Here is a 16,168-nt window from a genome sequence, read left to right on the forward strand (position 1 = left end):
CCACCTCTATGAAACCACAGAGTATGATTGATGGGAGGGAGGACAAAGTACCAGAGTAATTCCCCAATGGTTCCAGTACGGCCACTGCACAGGCCACAGACCCATGGGCCAGGTGACAGCGAGGGGACCCACACCGCGGTCCGGTGGCGCATAGGCTGAGTACTGGTAGTGATTCTTAGGCTGCACATAGGTTTCCCCTTCAGACTCTGATGAAGAATTCTCCCTTGGTGACCATGGTGGAACAATACCCCTCTCTGCCTCCATATGGTGCCAAGAGTATGGGGACTGGCAGCAGAATGGAGATGGCTGCAACAACTGGATCAGGGCCAGTTTGCCCCTAAAGGGTGCCACAGGGCCCAGTGCCAGGAAGGAGCTTGACACTCCCTGCTCTTTCCTGCTCTCAGTAATCATTGGAGACAGCACTGGAGCCGGGGTGACCAGGAGTGAAAGTAAATCTCTGGCCACTGCAAAAGCCTCCAGGGCTGTTGGGACAGTGAGACCACTAGTGGCGCAGTAGCTTCTGAGTGTCAGCAGAGGGTCCTGCACCAGACTCAATGCTCTGAGTGGAGTCAACGGTGCCACCATGGGACCGGGGGTGAAGGAGTAGCCTGGTGCAGGTTGTACTGAGCTTCCTTCCCCCATGCTTTTCTTTTTTCTGCACTGGTGAGCACCCTCTGTCGGTGTGCTGCTTTTTGTGTTTCTTTGTAGTTCTGGAGATGGTGAACGGTGCCACGAAGAGCATGGTGCCAGAGGAGGGCTTCATGCTGAAGCCAAAGTGCTTGGTGCAGAATTGGAATAACTTGGCTCTGAGGCTGGTCTGAGATTAGGATAGCCTTCAGTCTTATCATTCTGTCCTTTTTGGTGTGGGGTCTAAAGTCCTGACAAATCTGGCACTTACGCAAGGTTTGAAGCCCGGGACATGCCCAGCCCCTGGGGTGAAGGGAGTCCCTCAATGATAGCGACTATATAGCTACAAGAAAAGGAGTACTTGTGGCACCTTAGAGACTAACCAATTTATTTGAGCATGAGCTTTCGTGAGCTACAGCTCACTTCATCGGATGCATCGAAAGCTCATGCTCAAATAAATTGGTTAGTCTCTAAGGTGCCACAAGTACTCCTTTTCTTTTTGCGAATACAGACTAACACGGCTGTTACTCTGAAACCTGTTATATAGCTACACTAATTATTTACTCTAACTACAAAATCTATGAACATTGAAAACTAGATTTAATTAACAAACTAGGGATTAGAGCCCAAATCCCACTGGGAAGAAGCCTTGCCAAAGAAAGAGGGGTCGTTCCAGCAACTGTCATGAGTGATAAGATGGAACAGAGGGTGTGTGGCCAGCAGCACCCCTTATACAGGCGCATGAGCCTGTAGCTCCAGAGAGTACTAGAGTCAGCCCGATGGACACTGCTGAGGGAAAAATCTCTGGCAACAGTGCATGCTGAGTGCACACACCTAACATGGAATAGACATGAGCAAGCCCTGGAAGAAGAAGAATGAAAGATTTGTACCCTTCAAAGTTTCTATTTCAAAAGCAAGAAAAACAACAAATTCTTTAATAAACCAAAATTGTACAGAAGTATCTAGAAACCAAGAAAAAAATTAATCAGTTTATCTGAAAAAAAATGTAAGGTTTTAATTGGAAACAGTCAACAACTAAGTACTTGTGTTCAGAATCTACTGAGAGGAATTAACTGGATCCTGAAACTAACCAAGAAGAGAAGCAGACAACAGCTGAACAAAGTCAAAATAGTTGTGTAGCAGGGCAGTCACCCCACTTTGGCTCAGAAAGGGTTAAAAGCCAGCCCTTGGGGAGGGATGGGGCTGAGAGCCAATAAGAAAAGGCTGGGAGGCAGCCAATCAGGGCCAGGCTGGGCCCTATAAAAGGGCTGTGAGCCAGTAGGTGAGTCAGTCTCTCTCTAGCTTTGGAGAGAGATGGACCTAGCTACCTGAAGGAGCAAAGGGTACCATGGACAGAGCAGTGCTGGGGAAGGGGCAGGCTGAGCTGGGGAGCTCAGCCTGCTGGGGACCTCCCAGGCTGCAGCCTGACAGGAAGGCTTAGAGAGGTACTGGGCTGCAGGGAAAGGCAGCAGGTCCAAACCCCCCCTTGCCAATGATGAGTGGCCATTACACTGAAGTCCGCCCCAGGGAACGGGGCTAGATGATGACTGGCAGTAACCACTGACGCAAGGTGGGCTCAGAGGGTTGAGGGTTCCCCTGGAAGGGGACACACAGAGAGTGGGGGTCCTGTTGAGGAAGAACGGCAGGGTAAGGGGCACCGGGGTTCAGGAGGGACACAGGGTCTGAGGCAGGTGAGCCGCTGGCCAGCAGTGGGCACTCTGAGCTGGAAGCAAGCTAATCCCCAGGGCAACCAGCAGGAGGCGCCAAACCGGTAAGTCTCACTTCGCTACAAGCTGGCCTGCCAGGTCAGTGTGGGCAATGAACATAGTTGCTAATCTTGATCTTCTGCATTAACTTTGTAAATTAGTGAATGTGAAAACTCCGATGAAGTGAGCTGTAGGTGACGAAAGCTTATGCTCCAATAAATTTGTTAGTCTCCAAGGTGCCACAAGTCCTCCTCTTCTTTTTGCGGATACAGACTAACACAGCTGCTACTCTGAAACCTGTCAAACTGTTGAACCCAAACTTGGGGAGGGAAAAATACTTCAGAATTATTGTATAAGTTATCTGCTGGCTCATCAGAGCAGAGCAGAGGCAGCACAACATGCTGCGTCAAAACAAAACTGACAGGACCAATTTTAGGCCTACTAGCCTTGATAAGGTAACAGCCATACCACTTTGGGCTGTGACTGTTACGTGAGTGTTTAAATGGGAGACCTCCAAGAAAAACTCAGATGCGGCAAAGAGTGGTAGTGATTCAGTAGGTGCTACTTCCATTCACAGCAATATTGATATTATACCCTTTCTGAGTCTCATGGGGAGAAAACGTGCTGTTGGAGCTGAAATCTTTCAGGTCAAATGTAAAACCAAGGTCCTAACTAGCCCATTCATTAAACTGATTCCAGAATAGATTTGAAAGAGCAAAAGGTATTCACTCCAGAATGCTGCTCACATTACTACTTCAGTAATACTCTGCCTAGTAAATATTTTCTTTGTAATTTCAGTTTGAGTAACTAGTCTCATTAAAAATGACTACATTCTACTCTTGAGGTGGCTGCACTTCAGCAGCGGGTGAGTGTTTTATTTTCTGTATAGATTTTACACAGTGTGCACATGTATGTATAAAAACATATTACAAACAAACTACGTTAAGAACATATTAAAGTTGCAAAGTAAATCACTTGATTTAGGAAATGTCAAGTTAGAAAGACTGGGAACTGTGCTTTGAACATGTGAAAGTGTTACAAAATGCAAGTACTCTGGAAAAAAATCAGGTCCCAGTCATCTCAAATTAGGCACCCAAAGTTAGTGGAAACTTTTGAGTTTAATCTCTGGGCCTCTGCTCCTCATCTGTAAAATGGGGATACCATCCCCTCACTTCAAAGAAGTATTGTGAAGATAAATTTGTTGATGTTTGTGAAGCCTCTGGATACTATAGTGTTGAGTGCCATAGAAAAACCCAAAGAAAATTAATAATTCTGTGTTCAGAGCAGGATTTGAATAGTATGTAGTAAATAAGGCATCGGGTCACAAACAATGAGGAAAACAAAATATTGAGTAGGTGCTCAGTAAATAAGCACCATCTCTCTTGTGAACTAAATGAAGACAGGAGTCCTGTGGAAAAACTAGTATGTGACCATGTAAGCACAAAGGGGCTGAATTAAGGTGGCATATGCAAACATAATCATGGCATTTCCTAACTTTTCAGTGCTTGACTTTGCAACTTAATGATTTTAACATAGTTCTTGTGTGTGTAATATATCATACATGAATCTGTGAAACATTTTAGGATTTTTCTGTTTCATCAACAGACAATAATTGTTTTCACATCCAATAGTTAAGTAATCTGTTCTTTCAGCAGTCACTAACCTTGATCTATGAATTTCTATCTGACATAATCCTAGTGATGCGAAAGTTCAGTACCTAGCTTTTAACTCTACCAACAAACTTCTAGTTTCCCCTCTAAATAACACTCTCAGATGTTGAAGAAAAGTGTTTCCAGGACTGAATCCACAGGACAGGTAGCAAATTTAAAAGAAAGTCACTCATCAACTATAAAAAATTGCATTAAAGTTTCTCTGCTTAACTGCTATCTCTCGCTACAGCACTCAAACACCATGTTATTTTTAGAAAAAAAAGTTCTACATATCAGCCAAATACGTCATTTTAAATAAAACCCAGAAAGATCCAAAAATAATATCCTGTTCCATCTCTTGGGTATCAAAGAAGAAAATGTAATGGAACTTGAGCATCAACAGATGAAAGTAAACATTAAACCATGAAATGGAAAATACTCACTGGAAGCATTCCATGCCCGTTCCTGCAAAATTTGGAGAGATTCTATTCCAATTTTTGTACACTTAATGACTTATTTCCTTTGAAATTTGCTGCTCTCCTGGTGGATAAAGTCTTTGAGGCAGAAATTGTCCTCTTTGCCAAACTTGGGGCACACACACAATACACCTTTCACAATACTAATATTTAACAAAGGTAGCATACGTTTGTAGCTAATTTAAAAAACGGCATTAAAAATTTATTCACTTCCATTTGCTTTATCAAAGATATATTTGACCATAAGAACTGAAAATTAAAACAGAATTGTGATTATTTATCCTTACTAAGATTTCAGCCTACTTTGGCAGTTCAAACTTAGTTTTTCACTTAAGTAGAAGTCTTGCATGAAAGACCCTCTAACCTTGGAGAAAAACCTCAACAATAACCAGATGGAGTGGGAAAAGTTTCACTTTCATTGAAATAGGACTCTCTCCCTTTCCCCAGTAACTAATTTCTTGGATATTTCCAAAATGAAGAGTTCAGAATTCTGGATTGCACTTCAGAGTCCTGTGTAAAGTCAGTTTCTTTCATCTGTAACTGTAAGAACCACACTTAGGAACTAGTCAAACAAGTTGACCTTGGGAGATGGACTAGATGACCTAATGGGTCCTTCCCATTTCTATAATCTCTGTAATATGATTGTATGAAACTCTTTTTCTCTGTGTTGGCATTCACTTGAAGCATTCTAGAAAGAGAGCCTGAGTTTTTGTTTTGTCTTCCCAAATTTTTCTAAGAGACTATTGGATCTCAGGTTTGTTTTCTTTAAACTCAAGAAAAGTGCAGAGAGAATGTATTGTAGCTGAAATACTCAAAAGCCCTCTAGGAACAAGTTTCCCTGAGGTATCTTTCAGTGGAAATATGGTGCAATTATTTAACCTCATTTTTAGTTCCCTTCTTGAACCAAAAAACCCTAGAGTTTTTAAGGCCATGTATAATAAGATGTGAACCAAAAAGATCACCTTTATACACACTCTATACAACATGTAAGCAGAATATTGCTTTCTCAACTGAGAGAATAAAAGGCTTTTTTTTGTTGTTACTCAGCAAAGCATATTTAATAATTTTAATAAGACCAGGACTATGACGAGGCTCATATTAGACTGACCTGCCTCTGAAGAGCTTCCTCTATAACCCATGTAGTATTGTCAACAGCTGGAGTTCCTGACGGATTCTTCCTGACCTGCTGAAATGGTGGACAATTTAGAACTTAAGTCTCAGCAAATTAAGGACCTTAGAAGTCCCTCATCCTAGGTCAGGGGTGGGCAAACTTTTTGGCCTGAGGGCCACATCGGGGAATAGGAAATTGTGTGCCGGGCCATGAATGCTCACAAAATTGGGGTTGGGGTGTGGGAGGGGGAAAGGGCTCTGGTTGGGGGCTCTGGGGATGAGGAGTTTGGGGTGTAGGAGGGTACTCTGGGCTAGGACTGAAGGGTTCAGCGGGGGATCAGAGCTGGGGCACGGGTGCAGGAAAGAGTGCAGGTTCTGGCTCGGGGTGCAGGCTCTGGGGTGGGGCTAGGGCTGAGGTTTGGGGTGCAGGAGGGTGCTCTGTGCTAGGATCGAGGAGTTTGGGGAGGGGGATCAGGGCTGAGGCAGGGGGTTGGGGCATGGGGAGAGGCTCAGGGGTGCAGGCTCCGAGCAGTGCTTACCTCAAGCGGCTCCCAGAAGCCGTGGCATGTCCCTTCTCCAGCTCCTAGGCATGGAGCAGCCCCCGACCTTCAGAGCGGGGCCACGGCGCAGCTTCCGGGAGCCGCATGGTGCGGCCCCGTCCCGGCACCCCAGCTGGAGTGCCGAAGCGGGGCTGAGCCGCATATTGTGGCCCCAATCCAGTTCCCTAACAGGAGCTCGCAGGCTGGCTTGAAACAGGCCTGTGGACCATAGTTTGCCCACCCCTGTCCTAGGTTAAAACTGTGGTATCTCTAATGAGAAAGGAGATTAAAGTACTGACACTACAGTCAGGTCTATACTAAAAAAAGTTTGTTGGTATAGCTATGCCAGCCAAACCTCCACTGTAGATGCAGTTTACACCAGCAAAAAAGTGATTTTGCCAGCATAGTTTATACCAATTCTCAGAGTAAAATAAGTGATACCAGCAAAAGGGCTTTTATGCTGGGACAACTGCGTATACTGTGTATACTTTTGCCAGTGCACAAATTGGCACACTCCTAATTGATACTGATATGCCAGCAAACATTTCCAATGCAGACCAGGTCTCAGAAATAACAACACAGTGTCCGTAAGTTTTACAAAGGAAAGTTCCCACTTTAACAGAACAAAAATACATAGAGCCAGATTCTGGTCCCCACTAGCCCTTTTGTACCACTTGGCAAGGGGCGAAGGAGAGGGGCTCTAAAACTGCCCTAAACATACAGCTAAGGATTCTCCTGGAACATGCAGAGCTGGCACTACATAAATTCCCCTTCTATGGCCTCCTTGACACAGAGGACCTACTGGGAGTGCTCAGAGGATAGGAGGCTGTGATAAATGAAAGGGGGAGGGAAAGTAGCTCCCTTTTATGGACACCCTGCCAGCCAGTAGCTATAAAATCCCTCTTAGTAGCTGTTCTTTAATTGCTCTACCTGTAATGGGTTAAAAAGTCTCACTGCTATGCATCGGTAAAAGGAAGCGAGTGGGCACCTGGCCAAAAGAACCAATGGGAAGACCAGAAATTGTTAAAATTTAGAAAAAACTCCCCTTTTGTCTCTCTGGCTGTTCTCCCGGGGAGAGGCAGACAGGGCAGCAACTATGCTGTAAGAAGCTTGGGCCAGGTATGAAAAAATCATCCGTATCATACTTAGAAACTACTCTTTTAAAGCCCCAGATACGTAAGTAGATCAGGAAATGTCACGGAAGACGCGATTAGGTTTATCCCTTTTATTTCTTTATGGCTTGTGGATTCCTCTGTGCTAACCGCAAGTGCTTTTGTTTTGCTTGTAACCTTTAAGCTGGACCTCAAGAAAGCTATTCTTGGTGCTTAATTCTGGTAGTTGCTCTTTTAAAAATCTAGCAATAGCCTGAGTTCCTAGATGCTTTTTCTTTTTTTTTTTCCAATAAAATTTACCTTTTTTTAAAAAACAGAATTGGATTTTTGTGTCTTAAGAGGTTTGTGCGCATTGTTTAATTAGCTGGTGGCAACAGCTGATTTCCCCCCCTCCCTTTTTTTTCCTCCTCTCTTCTTTCTCAGCCCTTCCTGGGAGGGGTAAAAGGGCTTGAGGGTACCCCAGAGGAAGAAATTCCCAAGTGCACCTTCCTGAGCTCTCAAACGGGTTCTGCACTTGGAGCGGCCAGTATTAATTTTTAGAATCCTTGCGGGCCCCCACCTTCCCCACTCAAAGTGCCAGAGTGGGGAATTAGCCTTGACAGAGACAGTGTAGCCAAAGCACCCAGCTCCAGCGGTCCCAGCCTGGTGTGATTGCTCACTGGGGCCATTTCAAGCTTATGTCAGAGCAGTCCTGGCCCCCAGCAGTCACAAGAACAGAACAGGATACATTCACCCCACCAGCTAAGTGAGCAGAGTTCTAGGTTAGCTAAAAATGTAGTACAGATAGAAGCACACTACTGAAAATTTAAAAAAAAAAAAATTCTGCATCACTCTTCATTGTGAAACCTCCTAGAGAGCTTTAAAAACAAAAACTCTTCCCCGCTATGAAGATTTACTTGGACAGTGTTTTCTTCTCCTGAAGTTATATATGGAGCTAAAATTAAGAGTCAAGCGCAAATCTTTACCTTTTTTTTGCCTTATCATTAAAACAATACTTTTTAATCCAATCTGATTTATTTTGTGCTGTTTACTTCCTGCATTTCTTTCAGGTTAGATAAGCACACTGGCTACATGCCACCCCTCCATCCTTTTTTAATAAGCATATATTCATTCTGGGTCTAATTCACTTGCATAATAATGCTTATGTTCACAACACTGTAAATGTTTAAATCCAAAAAATCATTGAAATTTAAAAATAAGTTAAACATTTTTAATCATACTACATTTCATAAAATTTTGAAGGTCTGTAGTTTGACTAATCTAATGGTAAGTATTTATAATTTGTTAGCTACCTACCTCTTACATAGTCAGCACCTATGGAGAAAATAAAGCTACTACTTCGTAAGAAGTGTGTGTGTATAAAATTAAACTACAGATTATTCAATTTTATATTATCCTAGATTGTGAACCTAAAGCCTTTACAGTATTGTTCTAAAGGTTTAGCCATTTAACGAAATTCAATAAAACATGTTAATGCCTAATTTGATGCATATAAATGTTTGTAATCTGTTTCTCTCATATTATAAAGCACAGACTTACCGTTTTAATTTCTGAGATCTGTGTTTGTGTTCTTTGAACTGCATTTTGACATCATGATATCAGTTTGTACATTAATTGCATCATTTGCAAGCTTCTGCTCTAAAATGAAATAAAAACCAACATAAGCGTGGAATTAAAGGATAGCTCAAATTCTGTAAACAGTCCAAAATACAAGGAATTTGTAAAAGAAAGGACAATAATATTTGGGTCATAAATAATAATGTAAAGGTCCCTTATGTAATTTCTCAAAACCATCCAGAGATATCTATATCAGTACACAAGAAAGGTAAGCTCGTGTGTTAAAGGTCTATCGTGAAAGTGACAACATTCTCCAGTATTTTAGTTTACTAGTGAGAATCAGATGTAAAAATTTCGGAATTTGTATTTTTTTAAAATGATTAAAAACTATTTCAAGAAATGAATGTTCAAAAAAGGAAAAGACTCAGCAAGAAATGAAAAGATAAATTACAAGATTTATTTTACCAGGACATTTTAAAATATGATTTTTGTAGTAGTTTTAAATTCAGCAATTGCTGGAAACCAATAGGCTGCCATTAGTCAACAAGAATGAAAATTAGAAGAGAAATGCAGTAGTTCTGTATCCTGTTTAATTATGCTAAATTTTTCACACACATAATAAAGAATTCTAAGTTATAAACAAAAAAGGCAAGAAAGTTCAAATTATGTTTTGTGCAAATTTTAATTTGAGCCTCAACAAACGTCCTCAACGCATGAAAAAGCACTGAGTGTAGTTTACTACCTCCTGAACATGTCAATACATTCAATATCTTATTGATTAGTTAATATCTAGTAAGATGGTGCAATGTACAAAATCAAAGTTCAATTTAGAAAGTGTATATATATATATTTAACTGTCATTTGTATAAATGCAACTAGCGGGATTTAACAAAGAATTTAGTTAAATACAAACATTGTAATTGCTGCTCCACAGACTTGCATCTGAAACACAAAAGTATAGTCTCTAAGCAGCAATTCTACTTTGTGTATCCACAACTATATACATCCCCATAGAGAAAAGGGAGCAACAGAAGTTACTCAATTTATTCATCCAATGTGTAAGCATTCCCAGAATGACTGAACCATTCACTGAAAAGAAAAAAGCTCTACCAAGTCCATTTTTCTAAACACTGTTACTGAAAAGTTAAAATACAAAATGAACCTTGATAAGAATTTCTATCCTAATCAGTTTTAATAAAAAAGGACATTCCTAAAGATTACTTCAGTGTGTTCATTTTTACCTCTAATGCTGCTACAGAGCTTTTCCAGAGTTTCCAAGCCTGTAATTTTGTTTCACCCTAGGTAACCTAAAAGGTAATATAAAAAGAGAACACTTTAACATGAACTCTCATAAAAATCAATCATGCCATGTGGTAGTCTGTTTTCTTGCATTTTAAGATTTAGCTCTGTGGCAAAAGCACATGGTCCTTCAAAATCTAATCATCACACATCCTTTCTTGGCTGGGGATACAGATAATGAGTGTCTGAAATATTGGTTCTAAGTGCTCAGGAGATATTTGCATATTTTCTGTTTTATTTGCTAAAGTAATTGCTAGAGACCAATTAGATTTACAGCCCTTAAAAACAAAAAAACTTCAGTGTGTGTTTCATTTATGATCAAAATGGAGTTTTAAAGAAACTTAATATTCACCATACTTTAAAAGGCTTATAGCATGCATTAGTTTTATGGTGAAATAAATGCAAACACAATTATTACTTCATTTTATAAAAGGGTCGTCCATTACATTCAGGAAAATACAGAGTACAGTATGTAAAATCAGATATTTTGCGCTCTTGTGCAAAAGAGAACTGCTTGAACTTTATATCCCAAGATATCATATTAAGCCATGTCTTTCTCATGTAAAGACCCTTTTCTCCAGGATAAATTTATTTTTTCCTTTCTTTTCTCCAGAAAGTACAGACAATCACTTGGTACATTTAGCGATCAGAGCTGAAGTTTAAGGAGTTCCTGTTGTGTCTAATTTGTTAGTTACCATCAAATTACATTCACACTGTCTAAAATGTGCATGATTTCTATTGAACCAGTATATGGTCTAACAGTAAAATCATTTCAGTTGCTGTTAGTATGTTATTAAAGAAATCATTGTTTTCTCTCTAGTAAAATTGCTAAATCTGGTCTAAAAAAAACTTGTTAAAGATAGAAATGGTTCTCTCTACAAGGGGGAGCAGAATGTTTTCTCCGATCCACAGAGGTAGTCAAAATATATTACAATAAACTGAACAGAAAAAAAAATGCCACAATCCTTTGGCATAATATCTAACTTCATACACTACATAGTATTAGTTTTTGATAATTAATGTAGGAGGCAAACATATTAAGGTGACAAAATGGAGACGGACTAAGTATCACTGATTCATTAAAAGTCACTGACAACTTCTGTTAACACTACATAGCCGTAAAACAGGGGATTCAAATTTTAATTGATGGGCATGACACTGACTGCCCTTCAGCATGGTAGGCCCTTTTAAGGCCAAAACTAACATGTATCCCAGATAGGCCACACACCAGAAACTCAGTCAAGTTATAGTACAAAACAGCAAGCTTACAAAACATTAGCATCTAAATGATGTTGGTTGAAACCTTGGACAAAAACCTGTTGCAGCAGACAGCCAACCCTTCCTGTCTGAAGGCCAAGGGAAACAACAACTTGCAAGTGAGCACTGCTGAACGATGGCAATAGCGAGTGGTTACCAAAACAGACTACAAAACCTACTCCCTTTCTTCACTGCAATGTGTTGCAGATACCAGTCAAATTTTACAGTCAAAGGTCTCTTTTACCATACACTGAACAAGCAACCCACCCAATCTACAGTAAGTGGAAAGCATATTAAAAGAACACAGAAGAAAAAGGGGAAACCATGACACTGCTAAATGATAAAACTGGAAAGAGAAGATATTTAATGTACGGTGGCATTACTATGGAGAAACTGTATAGCAGAGGTAGGTTTTTCATTTTTGTAGGATAATAGGACACTCGTCATTTCTGATTAATAAAGATAAAATGAATGACAAACATTTATTAAGAACACTATAACATGGCAACTTACTATGATTGGTTCATAAGTTTTACAAGCTTAGTTTAGCAGTATGATTAACTAGAATTTTGTTTGAGTTGTTTATGTAATATAAAAAATTCACTTATAATTAAAGCTAAAAGCTGAGATTTCCAAAAGTAAACTATTGATTTGGGAGGCCTAACTATACTAATTTTAAAGGGTGCTTATTTTCAGAAAGTGTTGAGGACCCTCCCTTTAAAAATCAGGCCTCTTTAAGGTGGCTCAAGTTAAGCACTCAAAAATATCATTTCCAAACTCAACAGTCACTTCTGAAAACCTTGGCAAGAATCTTCCAGGCATTTTGGCTAATTGCTACTCAACGGTCAGCCAAATGTCAGTAAACTTAGCCAACACACACCAGGCCAGTAGGAAGGACAGACACGGATTCATAAGCATTATGGTACCTAAAAAATAATTCAAAGAGCCATGCTGCAAAACGAAAAAAACTTAAGTTTATTTTATCTATAGTTAGCAATTCAAAGATTGCAAGAAAAAAAGCCAAAATAGATTTTCAGAATTAAAAAACTTCCAGAAGTGTGGTAATGACAGTGTTTTCCAACACAAGTTATCAAAGCTGCTGCTTGATTTAAAAATCTTCTATAGTTTGATAGAAAAATTTTCCCCCTCAAATTGCTACACTAATTTTCTAATAAAACCATAGCGAATCATGGAAATGCTAAAAATAATGCACAAAATTCACTCATTAGGCCCCTATCCTGCTGCTGGATCTGCACAACTGATCTGATGACAATGGGTCTCCATGCAGGAGTAAGGGTTGCCAGCATGAGTCCAATTGCAGGATCAGTATTTAGATCAACAGTCACCAAGCCATTTCTAAGATTGCCAAAGACCTCATGCAAAAGTTCTGGGATTAAAAAAAAAAACCTCCATTCTTCCCATTCAGTACCAAACAAAGCATTCAGAATGAATAAAACAGCAGTTTGACAACTCAGGGTGATTGGCAGCCCATAGTAATATCAAGTAGCAATTAAACCTTTTCCTAAGGTAAGCAGTGTTTAAATGTGAATTATTCTTTAGAAAACAAAATCCAACAAAACAAAGCCATGACACTGTATTACAGTAACCAAAAAACATCAGTTTTAGACTGGATGCAATTATTAGCATTATAAATAGACATTTTGTACACAAAAAGATATACAGTAAAATAAAATACCATCCTAATTATAAGAGTAGGGCTAAAATTCTGTCAGCAATTACCCGTACTGTCTGGCAGTAACTCCACAGTAAAGACTTCTTAATACCATGGGCCCAAACCTTCTGCCATTGAAGTCAGTAGCAAAACTCATATCAGGCCCCAAGTAGCCTCCTAAGCAAATAGCTTAAGGGCAAACATTGAGAAAAATCTTTCCTCATCACTACTGTGAACCGAACTACTGATCACGTAGGAACATTCCTCCCACTAGGATAATACAGAAGAGTGTCGTATATTTTCAGAAGTGACCAATGATTTGGGGAATTTCATTTCTGGAGTGCCCCCACCTAAGAATTTTTTTCTGATTTTCAGAAATGCTGAGCTTCTACTCTGAAAAGTCAGGTCTCTTTGAGATGTCTATAGTGGGGCACTTAAATTGCACTATCATGACAACTTTGGTAAACTGTTCCAGCAGTTAATTGCTCTCGCTGTTAAAAGTTTATGCTTTATTTTCAGTCTGACTTTGTCTAGCTTCAACTTCCAGCCATTGGATCATGTGATGCTTTTCTCTGTTAGATTAAAAAGCCCATTATTAACTATGTGTTCTGTATATACTGTAATCAAGTCACCCCTTAACCTTCTGTTTGTTAAACCAAACAGATTGAGCTCCTTGAGTCTGTCACGAATAGGCAGATTTTCTAATCCTCATCATTCTCACTGCTCTTCTATGAGCCCTCTCCAATTTATTAACATCCTTCTTGAATTGAGAACACCAGAACTAGACACAGTATTCCAGCAGCAGTTGCACCAGTGCCAAACAAACAGAGGTAGAATAACCTCTCTACTCCTACTTGAGTTTTGAATAGGGCTAGAAAACCCATTAGAGGCAGAGAGTCATAGCAATGTAGGACTGGAAGGGACCTCGGGAAGCCATCAAGTCCAGCCCCCTGTGCTGTGGTAGGACCAAATAAACAGACAGCATTGACATGTATTTGTCCAATGTGTTCTTAAAAACCTTCCATTGATGGGGATTCCACAGTTGCAGAGCTCTGGAAGCGAAGATAGTACAAAATTTTCTAACTAGCCCTAACTTTCTCTATATTCTTACAAACTACTTTGAAGCTAAGTACACGTAGGGCTGGGAGAGACAGTCAGTTAAAAGGGAACCACAGAGTACTAACCAACACACAACCACGGGCACAGGAAATTACTCCCTTCCCCTTAATTGACTGTATTATAGACAGTTTTTGAGTTGTAAATCCAGCATAGGGAGCATGTGTACACAGCTCTGAAGTACACTGCAGGGAGCATTTTTGAGAATTACAAGACTTACGGGTTTAGCAGAAAGAGTATGTGCGGGGGGGGGGGATGGGGGGACGGGACAAGGTACTAGTGCTAAGACTCAGGACATGCGGAAGTAGTTATGGTGGGTATCTGTGTGAAGTGCCACTGAAGGTGTTTTTCCTCCTTGTATCTGAATATGGTTGTAGTCTTTCCAATATGAGCAGGTTCTGGAACAGGAGCAGATAGGCAGACTTCAAGACTGTTCTGCAGCTCTCCCGGTATGATCCCAGCAAAGTGGAGGTTCCACTGGAAGTAAAATGGTAATCCTGAAAGGGAGGGGCAAGACTAATGTTCAGGTTTTCTGGACCTTCTCAATTAGCCCCACTTTATTGTGAAACTATTCCAAAGGCACCCAAAGAACTTTGGCTGCAGGAGCACATCTGGTGCTCAGGGAGTGAATCCATTCCAGCTACTACACTCTATTACAAGACAGAAAATTCCTTTAGCTGGCCAAAGGAGTTGAGATGGAAAAGAGGAGCAGGAGTAAGACCTTGATAGAGAGGTTACTATTAGAGCTCCTCAAGGATTAGTCCTGGGACCACTTTACTTAACATTTTCATTAATGACCTTGGTACAAAAAGTGAGACTCCAGTAATAAAATTTACAGATGACACAAAGTTGGGAGGTACTGCCAATATGGAGAACAACCAGAATCATACAAGAAGATATCGTCAACCTTGAAAACTGGAGTAACAGAAATGGGATGAAATTTAATAATTCAAGGTTTAATTTAATAGCACTTGGGGACTAACAACAAGAATTTTTGCTATAAACTGGGTATATATTAGTTAGAAGCAACAGAGCAGGAGAATGACTATGAGCCACCAATGCGATGCAGCTGTGAAAAAGGCTAATGCAATCATACGATGCATCAGGTGAGGTACTTCCAGTATAGATAGGAAAATGTTATTACCATTATACAAGGCACTGGTGAAACCTCTTCTGGAATGCCGTCTGAAGTTCTGGTCTCCCATGTTTAAGAAAGATTAATTCAAAAGGGAATAAATGCAGAGAAGAGCTACTAAGATGATCAGTGGAATGGAGAACCTGCCTTACAAGATGAGACTTGGGGAGCTTGGCTTGTTTATCCTAGTAAAATTAAGGCTATGGGGAGATATGATTGTTTAAATACATCAGAGGAATATAAATCAGGGAGGGAGAGAGAGGAGTTATTTATGTTGAGGGCCAAATTCTGGCACAAGAACAAATGGATACAAACTGGCCATCAGTAAGTTTAGGCTTGAAAGTAGACAAAGGTTTCTAACCATCAGAGGAGTACACTTCTGGAACAGCCTTCCAAAGGGAGTAGTGGGGGCAAAATAACCTAACTTCTTTCATGACGCAGCTCGATAAGTTTATGGAGGGGATGGTATGGCGAGATTGCCTACAATGGCATGTGACCCATCTGTGACCGCTATCAGCAAGTATCTCCAATGCCAGAGATGGGGAGGGCTCTGAGTGATTACAGAGAACTCTTTCCCAGGTGTCTGGCTGGTGGGTCTTGCCCACATGCTAGGTTGTACCCGATTGTCACATTTTGGGTTGAGAAGGAATTTTCCCCCAGATTAAAGTGGCAGAAACCCCGGGTTGTTTTGGGGGGTGTTTTCTGCCTTTCTCTGCAGCATGGGGCATGGGTCACTTGCTGCTTTGAACTAGAGTAAATGGTAGATTTTCTGTAACCTGAAGTCTTTAAGATTGGAGGACTTCAGTAACTCAGCCCGAGGTTATGGGCCTACTATCGAAGTGGTGGGTGAGGTTCTGTGGCCTACAATGTGCAGGAAATCACTAGATCGGGGTTCTCAAACTTCATTGCACTG

General features: G+C 40.6%; 1 protein-coding gene across 16 annotated transcripts in view; it reads right to left on the reverse strand.

The window, feature by feature from the left end:
• Positions 1-16,168, reverse strand: part of DICER1 (dicer 1, ribonuclease III) — a 97,057-nt gene that overhangs the window by 65,045 nt on the left and 15,844 nt on the right. For 6 of the 16 annotated variants that reach the window (XR_012159551.1, XM_073349541.1, XM_073349537.1 and 3 more), the window contains exons 2-4: positions 10,018-10,083; positions 8,759-8,857; positions 5,567-5,644 (exon numbers count right to left, since the gene is read on the reverse strand). The gene's annotated coding sequence lies outside the window, so the exon portion shown is untranslated. Of the gene's footprint in view, positions 1-5,566; positions 5,645-8,758; positions 8,858-9,689; positions 9,947-10,017; positions 10,084-16,168 lie in introns of those variants that run through there. The other 10 variants (XM_073349547.1, XM_073349539.1, XM_073349545.1 and 7 more) reach the window with 6 other exon arrangements.

This window comes from Lepidochelys kempii, chromosome 6 (assembly GCF_965140265.1).
Source record: "Lepidochelys kempii isolate rLepKem1 chromosome 6, rLepKem1.hap2, whole genome shotgun sequence".
NCBI lineage: Eukaryota > Metazoa > Chordata > Testudines > Cheloniidae > Lepidochelys > Lepidochelys kempii.